The sequence below is a fragment of the Miniopterus natalensis genome, chromosome 9 (genome assembly GCF_054644295.1).
Source record: "Miniopterus natalensis isolate mMinNat1 chromosome 9, mMinNat1.hap1, whole genome shotgun sequence".
Classification (NCBI taxonomy): domain Eukaryota; kingdom Metazoa; phylum Chordata; class Mammalia; order Chiroptera; family Miniopteridae; genus Miniopterus; species Miniopterus natalensis.
The window spans coordinates 30,414,212-30,441,480 of record NC_142089.1 but is presented as its reverse complement, the minus strand read 5'-3'; the positions used below and the strand labels follow the sequence as shown (position 1 = coordinate 30,441,480).

Here is a 27,269-nt window from a genome sequence, read left to right as displayed (position 1 = left end):
AGAAAAGTAAGTGCTCTGATTGGAATTAGTAGCCAGAAGGTCAGTGTAGATCCACATACCCCATGAATTCGCCTTCTGTCTTACCTTTACTTATTCTCAATAGTGATTTGTAGACCCCACTGATCTAATTCAAAATTTTTTTCGTGTTCAACTGATTTATTGTTTCCTTCCACACATGCATATGTATCTGTATACACAGGCACACATACAACACCCTCCTAAGCAGACTGTTCCGGGCTCCCATAATCCTTCCAGTGGGACTTTTATTTCTCTAATACACAATCAAAGGAGATCAATGGGGCCCCTCTACTAAGTCCTTGTCCTTTTTCCCCCCAGTGATGTCTCTTATTTCTTTCCTTTGTCTAATTATATTGCTAGTTCCTCTAAAAGTGGTGACAATGGACATTTTATTTTCTTTCTGACTTTAATGCAAATTATTTAGTGTTTCATTAAGTTTGATATCGGTTCTTTAAGTGTATAGTTCAGTAGCATTAAATATATTCACATTGTACAATCATCTCCATCCATCTCCAGAACTTTTTCATCTTTCCAAACTGAGATTTATATCCATTAAACACTAATTCCCCATTAATCCTTCCCTCCAGTCCTGGTAACCACTGTTCTACTTTCTGTCTCTATGAATTTGCCAATCATATTATTTCAGGAATGTGAAGTCCTGAAAGGCTGAGTGACTTTACCAAGGTCATGTAGCTGATTTCTGGTAAATAAAAGTCAAAAGTAAGCACTGCCCTGACCGGGTAGCTCAGCTGGATGGAGCGCTGTCCCCTGCACCAAAGGGTTGCGGGTTCGTTTCCCAGTCAGGGCACATGCCTAGGTTGCAGGTTCGATCCCCGGTTGGGGTGCGTGTGGGAGATAATCGATCAATGTTTCTCTCTCACATCACTGTTTCTTTCTTTCTCCCTCCCCCCCCAAATTAAAAAAAAAAAAAAAGCAAGCACTTAGAAAAGCAGTGGTTTTCCGTGGCCAAATTGATTCACTTCATTTCCTTTTTTTGCCTAAGGAACTAGCATTGGTCTGCTGAATTTCTGCAAGGTCTGTATTTAACAAAGTCTCTCACTATCTTTTAATGGACAAATGTAAAAATGTGGGTCATATAACAATATGGTTAATGAATTCTAAATAGTATTGACCATAAATACTTATCAATCTGAATGGCACAGTCTGGAGCTTGATTCTTAATCCTATTCTGTTCAACATTTTTATTAATAACTTGGATGTGAGCATTTGTGGCACAATGATGAAATGTGTAGTATGATATGAAGAAAAGTGTGACAACTGGATCTGCTAGATCAAAGAATCAGTACTCAGAAGATCGAATTAAATTAGAATAAATTAAATCTAACATAATGCTTTATAGCAATATATGGTTCTACATTTGTGTTAAAAAAGACCTAAACTATTAAATGATCTGTTATAGAAAGAAAGCCATCAGGAAACAAGCTAATGTAATCTCAAGCTGCACTATTAGAAACGTCCAAATTAGGGAGGCAGGGAATTATATGCTGCAGGCTGTATAGATCAATGGCACAGTTCATCTCAACCAACATTCACTGACCACCTACTAGGTGCCAGACCACACTTGAAATACTGTTTTTAGCTCTAGTTCCAAGCGTAAGATTCATTTCACATCTTAAGAAACATTTTCAACAGAAAATAACCAAGGAAGTAAGATGTCTAGAAGTTTTTACTTATAAAGAATAAAAGCAACTTAGGAAAATTTAATCTGTAGATAATTATAGTAACACCTAACATTTACTTAGCACTTATATGTGACAGTCATGGAGGCATACTCCTTGTATCAGCTATTCAACTGCTAGGTATGCAGTTAGCTCACAGCTTCCAGCTACAGTCCCTTCAGGATCCCTAGCTATAAAGTTGAGATCACCCTCTTCCTGGGCAGCCTTAGCCAATGACTGATCACAGCACCAGTACTAACACAAGGCCATTTCTGTCAAATGCAGGACTCCTCTAATGAAGAATTTTTGCTCTGGAGTCCTCACTAGGTCTGAGACTCTCCCTGCCCATTCTGTTTCCTCCCACCTTTCTTTTCATACGAGTCCTCCCCCTCTCCCATATACTTCTTGCATTTCTAACTGTCTTGGAATCTGCTTCCAGAAGAACTTAAATTGGCACAGTTGGTACCAGAAGTGAACTGAGAAAGCAGAAGGTAAGATGGAGTTTGGAAACTAGATCACTTACTATCCAACTGGCAAGGAGAATCTCACTCTGGGTGGAATGTGAAGCATGGACTGTCCCTGGCACAAGCTGGTGGCCCAAATGCTAAAACTTTCTTGGGAGAATGTTCCCATGGAGGAACACTGTGAATATAGTAATGATTCTGATATTTGAAAAGTGTGAAGGGAACAATGCATACAAGAACAATGGAATAGGCTGGCTGTTGTGTTGCAGTGACTCCCTAGAGGAGGCAGCAAACAAACAAATGGAAACTAAGTATGAAGGCCACAGAGCTCTCCAGTGGCTCACAAAGGTCTTGATTACTTACAGTGGGAGAACAGGAAAAGATGAAGACCGAAGTCAGGATAGTTAAAGACTGCAATGCTTCAAAGATGACTGAATGCTCAGCCAAGGCAGATCTGTTATGCCAAGGTCCTGGTCCTGGTTTAGAAAACATGGAAGCCTGTTAGATGAAATAGGGACATCTAGGATGGTTGCCCCCCAAGATTTTTATTCTCTGACCCCTCAGAGATTGCAGGGATGACATTAGCCTTCCCACTCTTCAGAGACCTCTTGCCTACAAGGCAACAAGAGCTCTTCTCAGGATATGCCTCCCACTTCCACTAACTAATGTTACTAAGGGTTAACATTAGAGCAAAACAGGCAGACAATAGTGCTGTTTAATATATACAATCAACACAAGGCAAGAATGGATAAGCACAAGGCTGAGAGTGGCTGCCTCAATAAAAAGCTACTATCCCTTGCTTAATCCTGAACCTGAGCCAGTGTTCAGATCCAGACCCACTGACAAAGAGATGGCTAGGTTCCTGGGTGTAAGGACCCTGCAACACTATTTATTTATGTATGTGTGTGTATATGTATACATACACACACATATATACACACACACATACACATACATACACATATATATATAAATAAAATGATTTCCCCAAGTTCTTCCCCAAAAGAACCTATGGCTATTTACTCGGATGACTGTATAGTGGAAAAGGAAATTACCCAGACATTTGAAAAACTATTGGTCACAGAATCTGAGATGACACTTATCTGGTGACTGGAACATCATTATGGCCCTACTACAAGGGAAAGAATGCAGGAACTAAGCAATAAATGGAGTCCTGGCCAACGTCTAGCTTACAGTGGATCCACTGGTCCAGAGACCCACTCACCAGTCATTTCCCCAGTCCCTGAATATATAAATGAGACTGGCATACTTGGTGGTTGGGATAACCCCACCCTGGGTCCTTGACCCGTGAAATAAGTGCTATCATAGGGAAAAGGCCAAGTGAAACCCGGTGTCTCTTTACTTCCTGGCCAAAATAGTAAGTCCAAAACAGTATTGTGTAGTGGGTGAAGGTAAAAGGAATGGCAGAGATTAGTGCTACCCTTAAGGATCTCAAAGATGGAGGGATAGTGGTACCTTTCATATGTTTAATTCACCATTCTGGCCTCTGCAGAAACCAGCTGGATCCTTGAGAATGATTAACACTACTGCAAGCTCAACCAAGTAGTAGCCATGACCAGAGAGATGGGGGCCAAAGCCTATCTCACTAACCTACTTCTAAGTTTCCCATCAGGAAGAGAGGTCTATGGAATCCTGGAGAGTTGCTCTCAGAAAATGTTTGGGAAGACACATCGGTGAAGAACAGGAAGTGGACTATGGCGGTCACTTGGATCTCCCTTCAAAAAAGAACTTGCATTTGGGTGCAAGCAGTAGTTAGCTAACAACTTCCAGCTACAGCATGTTCAGAATTCATCTCAGTCTTCCAGTCCAGGCCATACTCTTTTGGAGCAGCTCTAGCCAATAAACATGGTGGGTGTACTAGAACCTGGCCATTCTTCCCAAGCAGGACTCCTCTAACAGGCAATTTTTGCTCTGGAGCTGCCTGCTGGGTTGATTGAGATTTTTTTTCTTTCAGATCTATATCACAGACTGAGGCTCCCTTTAGTCAACTGGGCTTCCTCTCCCTTTTCTCTCACAGGCATTCCATTCTATCAATACAAAATCTCTTGCACTTCTAATGTGCTGCTTCCCAGGGGACCTAAAGCAACACATTATGCAATTAACTCTTTATGAGTCATCTCATTTAACCCACCAAAGTAGAATTGTTATTCACATTTTACAGATGATAAAACTGAGGCACAGAAAAGTTAATTAACTTGCCCAAGATCACACAGTAAAAGCAATGGAATTAAAATCTGAGCCCAGGCAGTCTGACTCCAAAGTCTACGCTTTAGTCACTATATTAGGGAAAACAAGATAATTATCTTGTCATCTTCAAATATTAAGATGAGAGTAATTATTCTGTATAATTTTAGAGAGAGAGAGAGACAACAAAAGTTTAGATATGAAAGAAAAGCAGATTTTTGGCTAAATATAAAAGCTATTTTCTAATAATTAGCAGTAACCAACAACAGAATGAGGTCCTTCAGGAAGCAAGCAGGACCTATCACCTAAGGGTGAGGCTTTACAAAACAGATAAAAGTTGACCTACATCAGTAAAAGGTACTAAGTGTTATGTGGGAGGTAAAGGGTTCGACAGCCAGTAAGTTTGGGTAATATACTGCTGAACAAAGTTAAACAAGTTTCTTTACTCTTACTCCTCCATTTAAAAAATACTAATAAGTATTTGCAAATCTCTACCTAAGGGATACAGTAGCATGCTGAAAAACCCAAAGTTATTTGATTAAAGAACACTTCCTTGCTCCTGATGTCGAATGATTTCTTCCCAAAGTTAAGATTCACTGATGCAAGGACTCCAGAAGAAGCTAACAAGGATAATTTTCTAGCTGTTTAACAATTTTCCAGCTAGTAAAGACATCATCTGTCTATCTATATGTTAATATTAGCATCTCCAAAACCTTGAGGGCGGTAAGACTATGTAAAAGTTTTCCCAATAAACTTCGTCTCATGCTTTTTGAAAGTAAAACATGTCCTCCTTTGCTTTATCAACAAACTGTGAAGATCTACAATAATTGGCCCCCATTTTAAACTGAATTCTCACTTTCTGAGCAATATAAAAGCTTTATTCCAAGTATGCTACTGGTGACCTGGTTTTTTCATATTACACAGTTCTACATGTGTTTTTTTCTCAAACATACACACTATCACAAAAAAGGGCAGAAGAGGCTCATAGGTAGAGAAAGAAGAGGCCTCAGTCTCAATCTATTCATCCAGCTAATTTCCAGAATGTCCATGTTTTTATTCAGAAATGTATTTCCTTTATTACAGGAAAAACTTTTTTTTATTCCTCACCAGAGGATATTTTTTCCAGTGATTTTTAGAGAGTGAAAGGGAAGGACTGGGGGGGGGAAGGGGGAGAGAGAGAGAAAGAGAGAGAGGAACACTGATGTGAGAGCCACATCAATTGGTTACCTCCCGCACACGCTGGGACGGGGCAGCAACCCAGGTACGTGCTCTTGACCGAAAATTGAGCCCATGACGTTTCAGTGCTTTAACCACTGAGCAACACTGGCCAGGGCAGGAAAAACTTTTATATAGATTACAATCCTTTGTTTGGTCTTGGTTCTCCTGTCTTCCTTAGCCACCACCCAGAGCTCACTGCTACCACCCTACCCACCCCCAGCCCCCATTCTGTTACTTCATTAATGACTCTCACCATTGCCTAGAGTTGTCTACATGTCATCTATCTTTTCACTCAGTTCTTTAGAAACACTGAATAGAATACTAAATGTGGAAAGGGGCTTTAAACATCTAGTCCACCACTCATTTTCAGATCAGAGAAATGAGGGCCTGGCCGGGCGTGGCTCAGCGGTTGAGCGTTGACCTAGGATCCAGGCGATTGGGGTTCGATTCCCGGTCAGGGCACATGCCCAGGTTGCGGGCTCGATCAATGATTCTCTCATCACTGATGTTTCTATCTCTCTCTCTCTCCCCCCTCCTGTCCTCTCTCTGAAATCAATAAAGATATACTTTAAAAAAAGAAAAAAAGAAATGAGGTCCAGAGATCAGTTATTACATTTTTCTAGTAACAGCAAAGCAGGCATTTTTATCTACTTCAAAAATACCAATATATGATGTATTTTACCACAGCAAAATTTCTAAAAAAAAAAAACCAGTACATGGAAGCTGAAGTTTCTAAAACACACACACATACACACACACACACACACACACACACACCTTTTTCTTATACAAAATGCTACATGCTAGTAGTACACTTCCAAGGCAAATATCCACCAAAGTCAATCAATTAAATTTATGCTCTCCTAATATGAGTACTTCCTCAAGCACTATGGAAAATCCTAAAATAAAACAAATACAGAACACATGGGGAGGCTCACATGATGAAAAAGAATGTGGACTTTATAGTCAGAGATACATGGTTTGAATCACAGATGTGGGCTTAGTAAAATCAAAACTCTCCAAGTCTTTCAGTTCTTTCAGCTGTAAAACAGGCATAACACTATGGATATTATAGGGTCATTTTAAGAATTAGAAATAGCATACATGACACACCTAGCAGAAGGTGGCACACTGTTGACAAAGCTTTTATATTATACAAGTAATCCAAGGTCAAAGAAATCAAGGAAAACTTCATAAACCTGGAATCTTGGAAAGACTGGATAGTGGGGCATGCAGAAATAGGAGGAATGCTGGAACCAAATCATAACAGGCTGTGCTATATTAAAGAATTTCAATCCTATTTTTTAGACATTGAGCAGAAACTTCTAAGAGTGACCTCATAATAACCTCAAAAACAATTTACATCAGCTACTAACTGGGGGGGCCCCCCTCTGGGCAGTTGTTATATCACCAGAATGGCAAAAAGGTCGGATGATGTATTTTGAAGTTTTAAGGTTTTTCTCAAAGTGTTTTACTTCAATTATTTTTTAGGGGGTGTCTTTCATGTTCAATTGAAAACAAAAAATGGTGACTAGAGTTTACATAAACTCTGACAGAATGTCTTCAAAAAATTTTTATCCTGCTTGCTTTTTATTTTAATAGAGAATTTTCAGATAGGCTCTGCTGTACTTTGAAATAATAAAAAATATGTACCATTTACTCTTTATTCATTTTAATAAAAGGAATTCTAGCAGATACTACCAAAACTTAATCATGAGAGGTAGAAAAGAACTACATTACAAATAGAAATGCATACCTTTTCATTAAACACAGCACAAAGACTCCAGAACTGCTGGGGGTTTTTTTTTACTTTATATAGAAATTACAGTATCCAAAGCAACTAGGAGACTATAAAACAAATCAGTGGAAGCCTTTCAGTTCAGTCAGTTCAAAGTTACCATTAAGGATCTAAAAGTGATCAAATCTAGTGGGAAAATACTGTGGGTGATCCACTGTATGTAGAAGAAGGTCCAAAACTTACAGTTTAACTCAAACATGGGTTCCCTGCAGTATTTACTATTTTGAAATAACTTTAGAAACATTAGCAAGTCATTATAGCTGACTCTGACTATGCCATACAAAAACTTCACAGAAAAGCTTTAATATCTTGACTGGAAACAAACAATAGGAACCATACTACATATAAGAATAAAGAGCAATGACTAATCTGTACATATACAGAATTACACATCATGGAGAGGTAACGGCAATCGTTAAAATCTGTCAGTCCTGAATGCTTAGAAATGTTAATAGCTAAATATGCAACTGGACTCCAATGTTTTAGAAATGTTTTAGCAGTTAAAAGAAAACTAAAACTAAGGCTTATAATTGCCTTTTGTTAGGCAATATTCGCAATATTCTTAGAATACAACCTTTCATAGTTAAAGCCTCCACACCACTATTCCCATCACCACCCAAAATGGTTAACCAGTTCCATCGAGTTCTGGTTATGAATGATGATTGTGGCAAATGGATAAATAAAATGTGTTACATCCATACAATGGAATATTATTTGACAATAAAAAGAAATGGCCCTGGCCAGTTTGGCTCAGTGGTTGGAGTGTTGGCCTACGGACCCAAGGGTCGTGGGTGCGATTCCCAGTTAAGGGCGGGTACCTTGGTTGCAGGCTCGATCCCTGGCCCTAGTTGGGGCACATGCGGGTGGCCCATCAATGTGTCTCTCTTACACTGATGTGTGTGTCTCTCTCTCTCTTTCTCTCTCTCTCTCTCCTCGTTCTCCCTCCCTTCCATTCTCTCTAAAAATCAATGGAAAAATATCCTCGGGTGAGGATTAAAAAAAAAAAGAAAAAAGAAATGAAATCCTGATACATGCTGCAACATGGACGAACCCTGAAAACATTATGCTAAGCAAAAGAAGCCAGTAACATATTGTGTGATTCCATTTATATGAAATGTCCAGAATAGATATGCAAATCCACAGAGGCAGCAAGTACATTAGTGGTTGCTTAGGGCTGGGAAGATTGGGGGCTATGAGGACTGACTGCTAATGGGTATGGGTTTCTTTTTAGAGTGATGAAAATGTCTAAAATTAGATAGTGATGATGTCTGCACAATTCAATGACTAACAGCCATTGAATTATATACTTTAAATGGGTAAATTGTATGGTATGTGAATTATATCTCAGTAAAGCCGTTACAAAAATAATAGAGCCTTTCCTAATATTCTAAATTTAATTGAAATATATGTAATTCTTCACTTCACATTTTACAGCCTCTATTCAGTTCATTCATTTCAAACTGCCAGAAGAACCCAAGGCTGAACATACCCAAACTTTCCCTAATTTATGAAAAATTCTAGACTCATCTTAGCATTTTATTCAATCTTACTTCCTGAGGCTCCTTCCTTCGAAAGGTAATAAATTTCCATTTAAACTTAATTTTTTTTAAATCTAGGACATGGATTTACTACTTCTGTATTTTTTAAAAATGCAACAAAACTGCCCAGCTGGTGTGGCTCAGTGGCTGAGTGTCAACCCATGAACCAAGAAGTCCCCGGTTCAATTCCCAGTCAGGGCACATGCCCAGGTTGTGGGCTCAATCCCCTGTAGGGGCCGTGCAGGAGGCAGCCAAACAATGACTCAAATCACTCATGTTTCTATCTCTCTCTCTCCCTTTCCCTTCCTGTCTCTGAAATCAACAAAGACATATTAAAAAAAAAAAAAGCCTAGGTCCAAAAAGGTATGTTTTAAACTTAAATAAACAAACATATAGATTTTAAACTAAAAGACAACTGACAGAAAAAAATTAAGATTTTAAAAATAGTTCTGTAATATAAAATTCTAAATGCCTCAAGATCCCCATTTAACATTCATTCAGTTCTCCTTTCCCTTACCCAATATAAATTCAGTGTCTTTACTTGATTTCAACATGTCCATAGACATTTCCTCATCTTTACCTTATTCTATTAAAGGTTCTCAAAAAGTATTTCATAAGTATAAAACATTACATACTTTTCTAATTTTTCCAATAGTTCAGTTCTGTAAATGGGCTGTTAACAATAATTCAAAAGAAAAAATTTTTAAATATACTTAATTTGTATAATAGGAAATATTTTATAAATAGCATTTCCAAGTTATTTTCTTAAATAAAATATATTGAGTATTATGAAGTATAAGGTAGTCTACAAACTACACAATTAAAATATTAACTACTGACACCTTAATTTAGCAATCTCTAATACTTTAAAATTGATCACAATGATTTTCTTAGTAAACTGTATAAATAAAATAACGATCTTTCAAGCTCTTTCAATGAAAAGTAAACAAGAAGTATATTTTCTGCCCTGGCCAATGTGGCTCAGTGTTTAGAGCCTTGGCCTGCACATTTAGGGTCTCCAGTTTGATTCCTGGTCAAGGGCACATACCTGAGTTGCAGGCTTGATCCCAGGCCCCAGTCAGGACGCTGTTCGTAAAGCAACCAATTGATGTCTCTCTCTCTCTATTCTTCCCTCCCTCCCTTCCACACTCTAAAAAAAATCAATGGAAAAAATATTCTTGGGCGAGGATTTTTTTTAAATCCTGCATTTTACGGACAGAGTAACAATGACTTACCGGGAATGCTGGGACTGAATCATAGCTTTAACTTACACATTATATCATTTAATCCTTACAATAATCCTATAAGATGGGTATTATCAGCTTCATTTTGTGGAAGATAAAATTGAAGCTTAAATTGTGCCTTTGCAACTAATCTCTGTCAAGCACGTAACAGATACCAAATAAAAGTTTACTGAATGAAATGAACAGTGGTAACTTAGCAACAGAGTAAGAAATGGGATTATTTCTACTCATTCTGTCTTTCTAAAGGAGTTAATATAAAACTATCACTTACCAGGCAACATATACAATTACCTTCTTAAAGTGTAAAACACTGAATCAGGAATCGGAAGAGGAAGGAAGATCATATACAAAAATTATTAATATTCTTAAAGGCAAGCTACTGAATTAAACATAGAAGCCTTAAAAAGAGGTCTAGCATGTTCCACTCAATTACACTTGTCTGGCCCTGCCTTGTAACAGTTAACTAAGTATGTCCTTATTCCACAATCAGCTAGCTGCTAGCAGAACTTGGTCATTATTGTGTTTCCCAGAACACCGAAGAAGGCACCTGGCACTTAAAATTAATAGCTAAAATGTTATAACTATCTATTACAGGTTACAAAATTTTTCAGATATATTTACCCTAAAAGTCTTGCAAGATAAGTATAACTATCTGCATTTTACAGACAACAACAGTGAGATCCAAGGAGACAAGTACCAAGGTAAATGGCCAGGTATCCTTTTATAACAACATGGCTACCACAAAAGGCTCTCAAATGTCTGTTGACTAAATCAGCTGTCCCTAGAAATATTTTTCTAAGATTAAAACACCATTATCTGTAGTCATATAAGAAATGACTATGTTGCCACTTAAGATTGATTGATAGCTTAACTAGAAAACAGATATCATACTTTAATTCAGCTTGCCAAGGTTAGTTAACTTTAAACTTATTATATCAGTGATTTCTCAAACTGTGTTAGGACTAAGAATAGGGGAGCTTGATAAGAATGAAGATCTGTGGGCTATCATCATCCCTAGAAATTCCTTTTTTTTAAAAATTGATTTTAGAGACAGAAAGAGGGGAGGGGAAGGGAGGGGAGGGGGGGAGAGAGAGACAGACAAAGAGACTGATTTGTTGTTCCACTTACTTGTACATTCATTGGTTGATTCTTGTATGTGCCCTGACCTGGAATAGAACCCACAACGTTGGCATATCCAGAGGACGCTCTAACAAACTGAGCTACCAGGCCAGGGCCCTAGAAATTCTGATTTAAGGGGCCAGGATCTGCATATTTTAATAAGCACCTTCAGCTGATTCTAATGTTGGTAGTCTTTAGGGATACACTGAGAAAAACTAGATCGGACTTTTAAAAACATAATTTAATATTCAAAAAGTTTTTTTCATCAAGCCAATTTTTTACAATCACAAATATTTAAGCAAAACCTTACAAAAACAATATACGACTACTGGATGTAACAGGACAGGTCCTCAAAAACATTTACTACACCAAACCTCCACAGACCTCAGGAGCCTCTCATGCTGCCCAGGTGGTAAGTCAGGGGTCTTTTAAGTAGCTACCCAGGTTATTCTGTTTTAATTGATGAATTCAACTATGATTGCAATAGAATTTAGTAAAACATTCTTATAGGTCTTATACAAATGACTGTATGTTAAACAGTAAAACAGAAGAGTCTTTTAACTTTGAACCTAATATGCAGGGATAATAATTTAAAAATCACCAACAACCCTAGACAGTTTGGTTCAGTGGTTTGAGCCACGGCCCTCGGACTGAAGGGTCCCGGGTTGGATTACGGCCAAGGGCAGGTACCTCGGTTGCAGGCTCAATCCCAACGCAGGTCGGGGCGCGTGCAGCAGGCAACCAATCGATGTGTCTCTCTTACATCAATGTTTCTAACTCTCTCATTCCCTTCCACTCTCTCCGAAAAGCAATGGAAAAAATATCCTCGAGTGAGGATTAAAAAAATAAATAAATAATAAAAATTAAAATCACCAACAGTATAAACCCATTTTAAACTTTAAATGACCATAAAAATGTCCTAAGTATGAGATTATGGGGGACATTTCCCCCATTATTAAATATTTATGGAGAGTCTACAAGGTACTTCTCTGTACTTTCCAAGTCCAACAATAAGCATTTTTTTTTTCATGTTTATAAAAGTTTTAGTAGTACTTACCAATCCTACAACCTTCACATACATAACAGGAAAACAGAATAACTTGTAACTGCATTTATCAACCATACACCTATAAACCTGACTTAGGTATCAGAGTGTAATCACTAATCACTAACTTTTCTATTACATTAATACCAGCACAAATCATTTAACTTCTGACATTTAGAATATGTCCCATTTCCGTCAGGTATCTGTTACTGGGATAGTTAGCACACTTTTAAAATCCTCTCGTCATCCATTCTATGGATCTATTTAGGTAGAACATTTTTGTGCCAAGGGCTGAGGCATTAAAAACACTGGGGGAGAAGGAGAAACAGACTTTTGTAAAAACATACGTATATGTATTTTTAAATAATTGTGAGCATGTTTCTAGCAACATCGCAAAGCTGGGATGGAGCTTTCTCCAAGGCAGACCACGCTGCGAGGCAAAACGTAACAGAAGAAGGCAGGATGAGCTACCGGCAGGTGGTGAAATTTCACCTCAAATGAGACGCAAAGGGTTCTTTTCAATCCACCAGATCCGTAAATGACACTCCAGGGGGACCAGGGGCTTTCGCGGCCCATCGCTTTCAGCACTGCAATTCCCACCCTGCCCTCCCGCCCTTCCCCCCGGGACTCTGCGGGACTCGGTGCGCGGCGCGGAAAAGCCTAGGCTGTTTGCAAACAGGCGTCCTGTGCATCCCTGGGGGATGAAGGTGCAGGGCCGGGGAGAAGAGGCTGCGCCCCGCCCGGGGCCAAGCCGAAGGGTGCCAGTGCCCCCGCCGGCCCCCAGCTCCACACACCGGGCGGCGCCGGAACCGAGGCCGGGGCGAGGGCTTCTCGGCGGCGCGGGGCCTAGTCGCCCCTCACGCGCCTCCAGCCTCCCGGGGGACACCGGGAGAAAGGCTCAGGCCCCGGAGCCGCGGGGTGGGGGAGGCTGCCGCAGCGGCTGGACTCCCCGTCCGCCCGGCTGGAGGGCTGCCGCCAGGGCCCTCCCCGAGGCCGAAGGCCAGCGAGCCCAGGACCGCGCCGCGCCGCGCCACACTCACCTCGAGCGGCGGCCGCCGTAGCCTCAGCATGGCCCGGGGGGGTCGTCCCCGAGCCCACAGCCTCCTCCGAAGGGCACCGGCGCAGCCCCGGGCGCCGCCGCGAAGCCTCCCTCTCCTGAAGGGGCTGTGGTCGCCGCTGCTGCTGAGGCCCAGCACCCGCCGAGCCGCATCGAGCTCCTGGGCCGCCGCAGCCACGCGGATCCCGGAGGAGCTCCGCTGAGCCGGGCCGGGGGCGCAAGGCTGCGGCGGGACGACCGAGGTGCCGCTGGCGGGGATCCTCCGCGAAGCCTCCAGCGTCGCCTTGGCCGCTCCTGCCGCCGGCGTCGCTGGGCCACAGCGCCCCCTGGACTCCACGCCCGGCTACGACGCGAGGACTGCGGCGGCCGCTCCGGCCCGAGCGGCGGGGAACGCCAGGGAGCGCGGGCTGGGCAGGCGGGGCGGGCGCCTCCAGCAGGGCCCGCGGCCTCCGGCCCGCCCGCGCCGCCGCCTCCGCGCGGCCGAAACCCCCAGGTCCCCATCTGCAGCGGTGCCCACCGGCCCACCGCGGGCCTTCAGACCCCCGAGCACCTTTACACCCTTTCCTTCCCTCCAGGAGGTACAAGAACGTCCCTGTCACTCGGACCCTCACCTGAGAGTAGGAGTGTGAGGGAATCTCCTCGTTTTTCTCTCTCCTGATTCGAGGGGGATCCCTTCTGTTTGTCTGGGTGTAAGAAGAGTGACCCAGCACCAACCTTTTGACCCACACAACCCTCTCCCCAAACTGATGAAGGAATAGTCAGTCTTTAACCTTCACTTTTTTTGGACCTACTGTGCAGATAGATCATTACAGAAATTTTCCTGCAGATACCAAACCTTAACCCCTAAAACCTCCAACATCGTCATCATCATAATATATAATGTCTCGAGCAAGAGAAGAGAATAGTCAACTGGTTGTCCTGAATTTCATAAACAATTTAAAGGTAAGAAAAGAACCATGCATCTTTCCGAACCCCCTCCCCTAGCCCCACCTCTACCCTTCAGAACCACCACCACTGCAACCTCCCCACCAACGCCAAGTCCCAGGTGAGGTGAAGGAAAGAAATTGTTACACAGTGGGGGCTGTATTTATTCTGTTTAGATACCCCATGTTCAATCCCACTCAAACTCTAGGGTGCAAACATCAGAACCAAAAACAAAAGAAACAAAAAAACTGCCAGAGGGGAAGTAGGGAAAGAGAAATTCTCCAGATCCCCTTGTCCCAAATTTTTCCAAATACATTCTTTTATCATAGAGTAGTATGGTAAAATGAGCAGGGATTTTGGTGGCAGACAGATCCTGATACTACCGATTCCAGCCTCTGTCATGTTTAGCTTTATAACCCTAGGCAAGTTATTTATTTCTGACCCTCAGTTTTCTAATGCCTACCTTGCTAGTTGTTATGAAGACTGGAGATAATTTATGTAAAGGACTGGTTGATAGAAGGTACTCAAATGTTAGTTTCAATTCATGTTGGTTCCAAAACACCGTTTCAGTCTTTCTTAGAATCAAGATTGTTACCACCTGCTTTTGTTCTTTCTCTCTCAATGTGTGTGTGTGTGTGTGTGTGTATTTCTGTTAAAAGATAGGTGCATTATTCTTCATTATCCTTGGTCTGGGTAAAATTTCCCTAAATTTCAGTAATGGACTAATATAATATCCCTCCACTGAAGAATGATAGAGCTTAATACACCGGATACTATGACATTCTGCTGCACAGCAGATGTCAGCGTAGAACCAGTGTATTTTTCTTTTCTTTTTTTAATTAAAAGGCAATTTCACCTTACCTGAGGTTATGTCCTAATAATAATAAATCTTAATGAGATAATTATATAAGGTCTCCAGGAACTTTCAAATAATAATTGAGCAGCCACCTTAGAGATAATATAACCTAACAGCTCTCTTCCAATCAATGAAAGCTATTCCTGTACAACACTGAGTGTGCCTGTACCACCTACTTTTCAGTCACATTACCAAAAAAATCACCATACCCTTTTTATACCCCGATAAACTGGTGCTCAGAGGGAAACTATGGTTCATCCTCACAACTCTGTGAATTAAGCACTATACTACCATCATTTTACATGTGAAATGCATCCAATCTAAGGAAAAGCTGAAAGTAAACCCTGAGATGCTTTGGGTTTCCCATTTGATGCCCTAACTGTCCTTTCTGCAATATTCAGAACATGCTGTAAGAGTAAGTTACTGTTGCTAAAAATTTTCAATCTAGAGAAATGGACCCTTTAACTTAGATCAGTTTGACAGCCTAACATTATCACTGTGCTTTCCAAGCCTCCTTCACTACCACCAGGAAATCTGCGTTTGTAGGAATAATCATGCTACTCAGGGTGTGGCTACTACACAAAGATGATTCATTTGTTCCCAGGACCAGTTTCCTCTTGCTTCACACTTTCTTCCCTTCTATTCAAATTATGTTCCTGAAAGAGGCCGCCCTTATCATCATTACCACCTGCCTGATTATTGCATCATTTTGACGCTTTGTATGCAGTTTGTTCTCTGGTCCTGAAATGTCTCTCATCTGTTTTTCTCTTCTGTAAATCTCTTTTTTCATTTAAATCTTCCTTGACCTGTGGTCAATTGATTTGGTTAACCTACTCTCAATTTTGCATTGATTTCCACTACTATCCATCCAGTGACTGTAAAATATCTCTACTCCCAACCTGTAAGCCCTCCCAACTTTCATTTTTATACCATATACATCCATCCTATAGAAAGCTAGTACTCTAAGAATGGTTTCTTCAAGTGAATATAAGCTGTAGCACCCCAAACAAAATTTCCTTTGCTCTTTAAAATTTGTTCTTAAAATTCAGAACTTTTACCAATTATACCTGAATAAAACTGGAAAAAACAATTCAGGCCAAAAAGATACCCATTTCCTGGCTTGGTAAATGGCACAGGAGTCATACTTAATTCTTGTGTCTCTGTCCTAGATAATTGGTCAATAAGCCTGATAAATTCTACTTCTTTTATTGAATTTCTCTTCAATTCCACTGCCACCCATTTTCAACCTTTTTCATCTCATGGCACACATAACTAATTACTAAAATTCTGTAGCACACCAAAAAATATATTTTTTGCTGATCTGACAAAAAAAAAAAATAGGTATAACTTTGATTCGTTCACACCAGACAGCTATTGTTGTATTGGCTGTGGTCATTTTTTTATTTGACAATCTACAGGAAAAGAGGTCAGTGCCTCTGACTAAATAGTCAGCTATCACATGTTTTAAAAATTCTTGTGGCACACAGGTTGAAAATCTCTGGTCTAGGGCTTATGCTCAACAAATTACAGATGCACTAAATGAAAAGAAGGAAGGGAAAGAAAGAGAAAGAAGGGATGAATGAATAAATTTATGTGCAAGACTATATACTGTATAAAAGTTTGCATAAAAGGAGACAAAAAACCTCTTCCATGCTCCCAATAATCCTTGTGCTTCCCAATTTATAAGTACCCATCACTGCCCTTTCAATATCTGTTTACTTGTATGTCTCACCTATCAGATTGTGAGCCTGTGAGCAAGGTTCAGTATTTGATTTATCTCTGTGTCCCCACACCCAATTTCAGCACAGGGTACACTTCAGGGAATGTTAAGCTGTACTAAACTGTGTCTTAGCCTGATATGCATCTGGCCAGTGCATCCCACACACTTAGTAACTTTTTTGGCCTTTCGTCTTAATTTTCAGGTCTCAAGTAAGACTCCCCTTCAACAGGAGATTGCCCTGCAGCCCAGAACTGACTCCAGCCTGCTGCTGCCAGCTACGGTTTCCCACACCCCTCTGCAATCACCAACCGAAGTCAGGAGTCAAACCCAGAATTCACAGCCTGTTACCAAACAGGTAAGTCCTGGAACAGGCCAGAAGTCAGTAAAGCAGCACAAACTTAAAAAGGAAATTGGGGATGTTTGAGAGCTTGTTGGGTCATTTGAGTCATTTAAAAAAAGAACAAAGCCATTCCCATTTTAAGAATCGAGCATAAGGAAGTAATCAAATATGTGAACAAAGAAATATGCAAAAAGATGTTTCTTATATATATTTACTGTGGACTTATAACAGAAAAATGTAAGGAAAACCATAAATAAATTAAATGAATTACAGTACCTCCACACAAGAAATATTATACATTCATTGGCAATTATCTTTTTAAAGAATTTTAAATGAAATTGAAAACTGCTCATGATTCAATATCAAATTAAGAAAAACAATGTTAAGTAAAAAAGCCTATATTATATGATGCCAATTATGTGTTTATATATTTTAAAAATATATAAATATAATATTTAGAAGGAAGTAATGCAAAATGTATGCTTATGGGATTTCTTGACTTTTTATTTTGAAATAATTTCAGATTTAAAGAAAAGTTGCAAAAATACTACCAAAAATCCCACATACCTTTCACCCATATCCAACCACATTTGCTTAATTATCCTTTCTTGTGCATGCATGTGCTCTCATTCTTGCTCTTTCTTCTGTCTCTATAGAGAGATACATGTAAATATAGATATATAAAGGAACTGTTGAAATTACTTTCAGGTCCATTTATCCCTAAATATTTTTCAGTCTATTTCCTCAAAAGAAAGAGTACAAATATCACAGTACAATTATCAAAATCGAAACTCAGTGTTGACACAGTATTGTGATTAAATTTATGACCTTATTCAAATTTTGCCAATTGACCCGCTAATATTCTTTATATAAAAAGAAAATAATTTTTTTCTTACCCAGAATCCAGTGCAGCATCACACATTAGTTGTCAAATCTCTTAAATTTTCTTTAATCTGGAACAGTTCCTCAGTCTTTGTCTTTCATGGCCTTGACATTTTTAAAGAATACAAGCCATTTGTTTTGTAAACTCTCCCTCAATTTGAGGTTGTCTGATGTTTCTTCATGATTAGATTTAGATTATGCATTTTTAGGAGGAAAACTTCAAAACTGATGCGATCTCCTTCTCCATATGTCATATCAGGAGGCATTTGATACCAGTATGTCCCATCATTGGTGAGAGAAACTTTGTTCAGTTAATTATTAAGGTGGTGTTTGCCAGGTTTATCCATGTAAAGTAACTGTTTTGCTCTTTAAAATTAATACGTATTTTGTTGGGAGATTATTTGAGACTACCCACAAGCTGTAACAGTCATTTATAGTTCTTGCTTAAAAGAGTTATTACTATAGGCTTGCCAAATGATAATTTTGTTTTTTTTAAATCTTCACCCGAGGATATTTTTTTCATTGTTTTTTTCAGAGAGTGGAAGGGAGAGAGAGAAACATTGATGTGAGAGAGACACATCGATTGGTTGCCTCCGGCACAAGGGATCAAGCTTGCAACCGAGATACGTGCCCTTGGCACACATCAAACCCAAGACCCTTCAGTCTGCAGGCTGATGTTCTAACCACTGAACCAAACAAGCTAGGGCAGCCATATGGTAATTTTCTAATAACATTGTCATCATTCCTTATACATTTTTTTGTTTTCCTACTGTATGGGAGAGCTTTTTGCTTCTACCCCATTTATTCATTTATCAATTTGTTGATTTATATTAGAATGAACTCATCAATTTTTATTTTAGTCTATGAATTATGTAATCATTACCATCATTATTTATTTTGATGTACAAACTTTTTTAGATGTAGCTGGCTTTTATGTTCTTTCATCATCTCCATCATTTTAAAAGCATTTCCCGTACTTTATGGCACTACATCCCAGGCTTATCTTGTGCTTTCCCAGCCTCAGTCCTGGAATCACCCATTTCCCCTAAAAGCTCTAATTCCATTTAGTGGGAAATGGTATTTAGAAACCAAAATCTAGGTCCTAGGTGTGCTCATTGCCACTACAGTGCCATTGCTTCTAGGCTCTATAAGTGAGTAGAGCTAGAGAAACACACACACACACACACACACCACTTTTACTTGAAATCATTTATACTTTAAAGAACAATAAAATAACTATGCTTGTTCATTCAGACTAGGGAATTTAACATACATTTTCTGGAAAATAAATGAAGTGGGCCTGTCACTTCAAGGAGAACAACTAACCATATTTGTTGCCAATGATAAAATTCAAGCTTTCAAGTAAATATTCGAATTTTGAAAAACTTGTATTCACCACCATGAACGTGACAACTTCCCAAACTTTTCTGAAAAGATGGGTGCTGATATTAACAAATGTACAGTGTTTTTTTTTAATGTTGTATAATGAAATGTGTCAATATTTGGTAGATCTGCATAGCTCTGTGAACTAGTATTTTTACAAATAATCAATGCATGATGTTACATAAACATATATGGGTAAAATATCCCTTTAAAGTATAATGTGGATCAAAGATTTTAATGGAACAAAGCACAAAAATTCACTGATATGGTTTCAGATTCCACAGTGCAACTAACCTTTGAGAAATTACCACTTGTGGCCCTGGCTGGGTAGCTCTGTTGGTTAGAGCTTCATCCTGACACACCAAGGTTGCAGGTTTGATCCCCAGTCAGGGCACATACAAGAATCAACCAAAGAATACATAAAGAGGTGGAACAATAAAAAAAAAAGAAATTATCATGTGTCAAATTTTGATGTATCAAAGAAAATATCCACAAGTATCTGAAGTGACTATTAAAATACTCACTTTTCTAACTACATATCTGTTAAGGATAGATTTTCTTCATGTACATCAACTAAAACAACATATCCCAACAGATTGAATTCAAAAGCAGATATGATAACCCTGTTGTCTTCTAGTAGATTGATTTTAAAGAGATTTTCAAAAATGTAAATAATGCTGCTTTTCTTACTATGTTTTTTGTTTTGGAAAATATAGGTTTTTTTATTAAAATAAGTTATTTATGTTAACTTATAATGAGTTTACTACTGTTATTTTGGATAATAATTATTTAAAATGTTTTCTCAGTTTTAATTTCTAAGATGACAAATATCAATAGATATAATCCACATAAACAAAAGATCTCTGGGATTTTCAATAATTTATAAACATGTAAACCAGGCCTATGACCAAAATGTCTGAGAACCACTTCTATAGTTTAGTTGACCATTCTCCAGTGTATAGGTATTTCAGTTTCCAGTATTTTGTATTACAAGCAATGCAATGAGTAATTTTGTGCATGTGTGTTTTTCTAATGTTATAGATATATCTTAAAGGTAAATTCTTAGAAGTGGGATTTCTGGGTCAAAAGATAAATGCACATGTAATTTTGTTAGATATCACCAGACTCCCCTTCCAAAGGGTTTGCCTCATTGCTACTATTGTCTCTCTAATCTACTAATGCATATGTTGCTTATCAAACTTGATACAATAAGAGATATAACACTTTCAAGCATGTGTAGTGGAAAAGCTTTAGAACAAGACAGACCTGGGTTCAAATCCTGAGTAACTATTGGATATGAATAGAAGAACATGTTTTCTCATCAGTAAAATGAGATTAATGTCTGCCTTATATACAAGGAGTTGCCATATAGTAGGTGTTCATTAAATGGTTTGTTGTTATTTGATTATTTCTGGGCAAGTAGCAGTGGTGATCAGGGTTGACCAGCACCGATACTCTGGATTCCTTGTACTATCCTAATTGGAACTGCAGAGGAAGTTGACAATAAGAGAGAATTTACAGAGATGAAAGTCTTGAAGTTACCTAGGGTGCAAAGAAGAGAACAGGTCACCTAAACCAGAAAAGAGGGCAGGAACCAGATTCTGAAATCTAGTGTACAGAGCCAGGGGTCTGGGCAATAAGAGCACAGAACAGTTCATTAATTCAATCAGTTGGTCAAATGTATATTGAACACTACTATGTACCTACCAGGTGTTATGTTCTGTAGTAAGCAAGATATCTCTGCCCTTAAGGAATTTAGACTGTACTGGTCAAAGCAGGTGAGAAAGTAGGAAATTTTGATTTTAGCAGGTAAGCACAGTGTGCTTTAGGAACACAAATCCAGAGCAAGATTTTTTAAGAGGAAGTGATACCTTAATGGAGACCTGAAGAATGGCTAAGGCTTAGCTAGGTAAATTGGGTGGAGGGACGGGAAGTTAGTAGGTAGGGAGAGAACATGTTCCAGGCAGCAGGAATGGAATACACAATAACACAGACGCAAGAGAAATATGTGTCTGAAGAACTGAAAGAACAGTTTTGGCTGAGGCAGAGAGGACAAGATGGGGTAGCAATGACAGCCAAGGCCAAGGCCAAATCAGGAAAGGCCTTATAATTAAGGACTTTGGATTTTAACTTATGAGCAATGGGAATCCATTAGAGCTTTTAAGCTGGTCAGTGGCATTAACAGTTTTGGTTTTAGAAAATATCACTCTAACTACAATGTAGAGAATAGATTAAAGGACACAAATTTGGAGACGGGGAAACCACTTATAAATGTCTATTGCGATAATCCAGGCAAAAGTGACAATGACTTGAATTAGGATACAGGGAGAATAGAGAGATTTTGGGAGGCAAAATCATCAAATTTGTGATTGGATTGGTGTGTGAAAAAGACGGAGAAGTCAAAGGTGACACTTGGTTTTCTGGCTTGGGCAATTTGATAGTCCATGCCATCAGGCAAAGAGTCAGCAAGAGAGGAGGAGCAGGCTTGACAGAAAAAACGATGAGTGCTATTTAAACATGTTGAATGATTAGGAAACTGAGGTTCAGGGAGTTGAATTTACTTGCCCAAGGTAACTTTAAGTGGCAGAGCTAAGATTCCAACCCAGGTCTTTCTGACTGCAAATCTCCTTGTTGCTACAGCAGCACCACACCTCCTCCCATACTCAGAGTAGGAATGTACACCACCCACCAGGGAGGGGAAAACCACTGGGAGCAGGTATAAAGGAATGAAATGCCTTCATATAAGTCAAAATTGACTGAATATTAAAGCAAGGGTATTTCTATAAGCATAATTAATACTCTGTCCATGATGGCTCACACTGTCCTCCTCTGGCCCTAGACGGAAAGTATTAGGATACACTTTGATACTGGGGAATGTTTATGATGTTTTTCATAAGAATTACATATGAGGTAACATGGTATATATATGGTACAATGGAATAACCCTGGGTTAGAGACTGGACATCTGGGTTCTAATGACATAAACATACACTGGACTGAGAAGGAAAGTTGTTATTCAGGCATTTGAATCTCTGGGCCTTACCTCAGGGTATCCAGTTCAGTCAGGGCTCCTTTAGCCCACCAGGCTACTCTATACTGTCCACCATGTACAGAGATAATATAGTATAGAGAAAAGAGCCTGTGCTTTGGAGTTAGCAGATCTGAGATCAATTCACAGCTCTACCAATTTCAGGATGTTTGACCAAAGGAAGTCACTTATTCCTCCAAGTCTTGTTCTTTCTCATTTACATGGTACCTGATTATAACAGTTACCAAGAAAGTGCTAGATGCGCGGGAGGCACTCAAAGTTAATGATCTTCCATTGCCTTTTCTCATCTTTTTAACCTCAAACATTGTCTCCTATTTCTATCTTTACAGCTTCTTTCTGTTCTTTCCAATGTACATGTATTCTCTCACAATCAGAAAAACAAGTAAACAAAAAATATTTTGGAGCACAGAGTAGACCAGCCAAGCAATCAACATCCATTGCGGCCTTATGACTCACAGCATTTATTTTGTTTGGGCGTGCTACACCCAAATTGTGCGTATGAAGGAATGATGTCAACTGATGTGTGCATTCTCACGTGGATGTGAATTCATCTTCATTCTATAAACACTGAGCTCTAACTATGATCCAGACACTATAGGAATAGAGTTGGGGAAAAAAGAATATTTTTGTTTAGTTTTGAATATGTTTATATGTGTATCTGTGTTTTGGCAGAGGGAAGAAAGGGAAGGAAGGATTGGATTCATAGAACTGAGGAATAAGCCCCGGCCATGTAGCTCATTTTGTTAGAGTGTTGTCCCAGTAAGCCAAGGTGGCAGGTTTGATCCCTGGTCAGGGCACATACAAGAATCAACCAAAGAATGCATAAATAAGTGGAACAACAACAAAAATTGATCTCTCTCCCCCCACCTCTCTCTAAAAAAAAAAAAGAGAATTGAGGAATCTATGAGCTAAAAGCACTGATGGGCTGAAGCCAGCTTATGAGAGCCAACTGTTAAATTTTAATGAACTTTGTGAGCCAATTATTAAACACAGCCATTTAAAAAAGTTAAGTTTATATAATTTATATAAAAATAGTTAATAAATATTATATAAATTCTATAAAAACAATAAATACAGTCCGCTTTTTGCTTTGCACAGCTCTGAAATGCACAAATTTTAGTTACCATAGTTTATTTGTTAATTTGTTTTTAATTAATTAATTTTTTTAAAACATGTTTGGTTTTTTATGTTTTTATTGATTTCAGAGAGAGGAAGGGAGAGGGAGAGAGAGAAAGAAACATCAATGAGAGAGAGTCATTGATCAGTTGTCTCCTGCATGCCCCCAATTGGGGATTGAACTGTGATCTCCTGGTTCATAGGTCAATGCTCAACCACTGAACCACACCCTCCAGGCTATTTTTTTTTTTAAATATGTTTTCATATTTTTTACTTTTTAAAAAAATATGTTTTCATTGACTTTTGAGAGAGAGACACATCGATGTGAGTAAGAAACATTGATCTGTTGCCTCCTGTACGTACCCTGATCAGGGACCAAAGATCAAGAATTGAACCTGTCACCTTTTGGTGCATAGAATGATGGTTAACCAACTGAGCCACACCCGTCAAGGCTTTAGTTACCATAGTTGAATTAAATAACATCAGTCCCCAACAGCACAATTCCAGTTTCATTTTTTACAGTATATTAACTGTAAGTAATTGCACAGAGTACAAACTTCGCTGCTATCTCTTCAATCTACAAATCACTATGTAAATAACAGATGCACATCATGATCCGTGATCAGTCACATCACTTCTTTCACAGTCTGTCAGTGATTGATAACTGCATGACTGTTATTCAATTCTTGCATAGGCAATAAAGTATATATTGTGTTGCTTCTTTTTCTACCAGTGATAAAACCCCCATGACATTTTACAGAAATGAATAATAGAAAAAAGAGATTGTTTAAAAAAAAGTACATTCAAATGAAGCAAAGAAACAAAAAGTGATGAGGCTGGAAGTAAAACTTTAATTGAATGTAAATGGAATTATAGAAGAAATAGTTGAGCATGAGAAGATTGATACTCCTTCTATTCAAAAGACTCTAGATGTGCAGTCAGAGGAACTTAGGGAAGGCAAACTTATTGATATAAATGAGGAAAGTGGTTATGACCAAAAGAATGAAGATGTTTTAAAGAAAGTAACCTCAGCAGAAAACTTCACTTAGTGCAGAAAACCTCAGCAGAATATACTTCACAATGTTGAAAATGCAAAGAATAAAATATTCAAAGCTGATCCAAAATTTAAGAAAATAGGACCATGTTCCAAGCATAGAAAATATGATCACTCATATTGTAAGTTATACAATAAGAAGGCAAGTACTGTTCAAATTACTCTTGATAATTTTTTTCAAAGAAGTAAAACATTTCAATTCTCAATGTTTTAAGTATTTTAAGTTATAGTGTACTATATGCCACTCAATGGGGAAAGAATCGTCTTTTCAATAAATGGTGCTGGGACAACTGGATATCTACATGCAAAAGAATGAAGTTGAACCTTACCTCACACCATATATAAAAATGAACTCAAAATTATCAAAGACCTATGTGTAAAAGCTAAAACTATAAAACTCTTAGAAGGAAACATATATATAAATCTTTGTGACCTTGAAAAAAATCTTTGTGACCTTGGATGACATGGTGATTTCTTAGCTATGACACCAAAAGTACAAGCAAAGAAAAATCTAGATAAATTGGACTTGGTCAAAATTTAAAACTTTTTTTTAATTAAAAATGAGAAGCACAATTTTTAAAAATATGTCTTTATTGATTTCAGAGAGAGGAAGGGAGAGGGAGAGAGATAGAAACATAAATGATGAGAGAGTCATTGATCAGCTGCCTCCTGCATACCCCCTACTGGGAATCAAACCCGAAACCTGGGCATGTGCCCTTATTGGGAATCGAACCTCAATCGCCTGGATCATAGGTCGATGCTCAACTGCTGAGCCACGCTGGCTGGGCAAAATTTAAAACTTTTGTGAAATTGGCCACAGTGGAAATATTTGTATCACTGAAATCAGCAAATGCTACATACCAGGGCTTGTTTTGTTCATTGCTGAGACTTAAAGTGATAAAGCAAATGTTAATAATGCAGATTAAACTTAAAATTATGTTGTATTACATTGTGAAAAACACAGCAAAAATTGAGGAAATATTCTTCCAGCATTTGAAAACTATTATCTGATTCAGCAAATAAGTCACTCACATTATTGACAAATAAATGAAGTTCCAATATATGTCTTTGTTGTTTTACTTTCATCTTACTGATTGCTATAATCTAAAATATTAACCAACATTCATGTCAGACCTGTACTCAGAGAGCTGCTAATTAAAACATTTACCAGCACACCACCGGCTGGAAAGGACATCAGTGATCCTAGAATTCAACATTTCTTAACCACTTTACATGTTAGGGGCATGAAGCCCAGGACCTGTCCAAGGTCACAAACAAGTAAATGGATGGATGGTCAGCATTTGAATCATGTGCTGTTCTTTTACATGTTAATACCACCTCCCTGGATATCCAGGGATATGTGTTTTCTATGACATGCCAGAGTGAGGATGGGCAGTGAAGATGTGTAAAACAGTTGTCATCAGTTTAACTAATAAAGAGCCCTTCTCTCCAGGGTTCTAACAATGCTGTGTACTTACCTTGGGGGATGGAGGAGCCAGAAGAATCAGGACACAAGAAGAGATCTGTCAGATTCCTCTCCCTATCTGGGCAGACAGCAATAGAGCAGGCAAACAAGCCAGGTCTTATACTTGGACTTTTCTCTCCTCTCCTTACACCCTGAGGCACTGAAGAGATCGGGGAGATATTCAGGCTTAGCTCTTCAATCGGGAGTAAACAGAGGTCTGACCCATGGGAGAGGATCAGGTTCAAACTTGGCATACTGACCAAAGCTCTCTCGTTGGCCTCAATCACTTGGAACATCACTTCAATATTATTTTATTTACCCAGAGTCTCCTTTGGAGATGAGCCACAGATTATTAATAATAGACATTTACTTTTACATATAGCCCCTTATAATTTATGAGGCCTTTGTACATGCACCATCCTGTGTAAGTCCCATAGTAGCCCTGTATGGTGAGTAAGATAGGCAAGAGTAAACCTATTTTATAGATGAAGAAATGAGGCTCAAAGAGACAGAGTACCTGAGTCATGGAGTGAATTTCAGGACTGGAACCCAGGTATAATTACACAAAATTTAATTGTCTCCCATGGCACAAAAGTATTATAGCACTGGCCTGGAAGGATTCAGAAAATTATTATTAGTGATAGTTATTAATTAAAAAATAGCTATCATTTATGAGCAATGTATCTCACTGTACTAAGTGCTTCATATGCATTCTCATTTAATCTTCATAACAATCTTTTGAGGTTGATGCTGACTTCTCCATTTTCTAAGGAAGAACCAGAGGTTCAGAAAGTTTAAAGAATCTGTCCTGGATCACACAGCAGGTGTCAGAGCAAAGATCTGAACCCAGATCTCAGTTTTCAAAGATCATACTCTTAAGCTTTTAAGATAAATGAATGGCCCCTGACACATGAAACAATATTTTTGTTAGCTGTGGAATAGTTCGTGTGTCTGGTAATAATATAATAAGAAAGGAGAAAGAGAAGAAAGGAAACTAATTGAGCATCTACTCTTCATTCCTTGAATAAATACTCCCTAATGACCATGTCTTCAGGATTGTGCGAGGTACTAGGTATAGATGAGTATAAAAGCAGG

The 27,269-nt window shown here is 38.8% G+C and overlaps 1 protein-coding gene across 2 annotated transcripts in view; it reads right to left on the bottom strand.

Annotated features, from left to right (window-relative positions):
- The window catches only part of ZFYVE9 (zinc finger FYVE-type containing 9), a 91,360-nt gene extending 77,716 nt beyond the window's left edge, over positions 1-13,644 (bottom strand). Inside the window, exons 1-2 of one of the 2 annotated variants that reach the window (XM_087820432.1) lie at positions 13,369-13,644; positions 2,525-2,637 (exon numbers count right to left, since the gene is read on the bottom strand). The gene's annotated coding sequence lies outside the window, so the exon portion shown is untranslated. The remainder of the gene's footprint in view (positions 1-2,524; positions 2,638-13,368) is intronic. The other variant, XM_087820431.1, reaches the window with a different exon arrangement.
- Between the last annotated feature and the right edge of the window lie 13,625 nt (positions 13,645-27,269).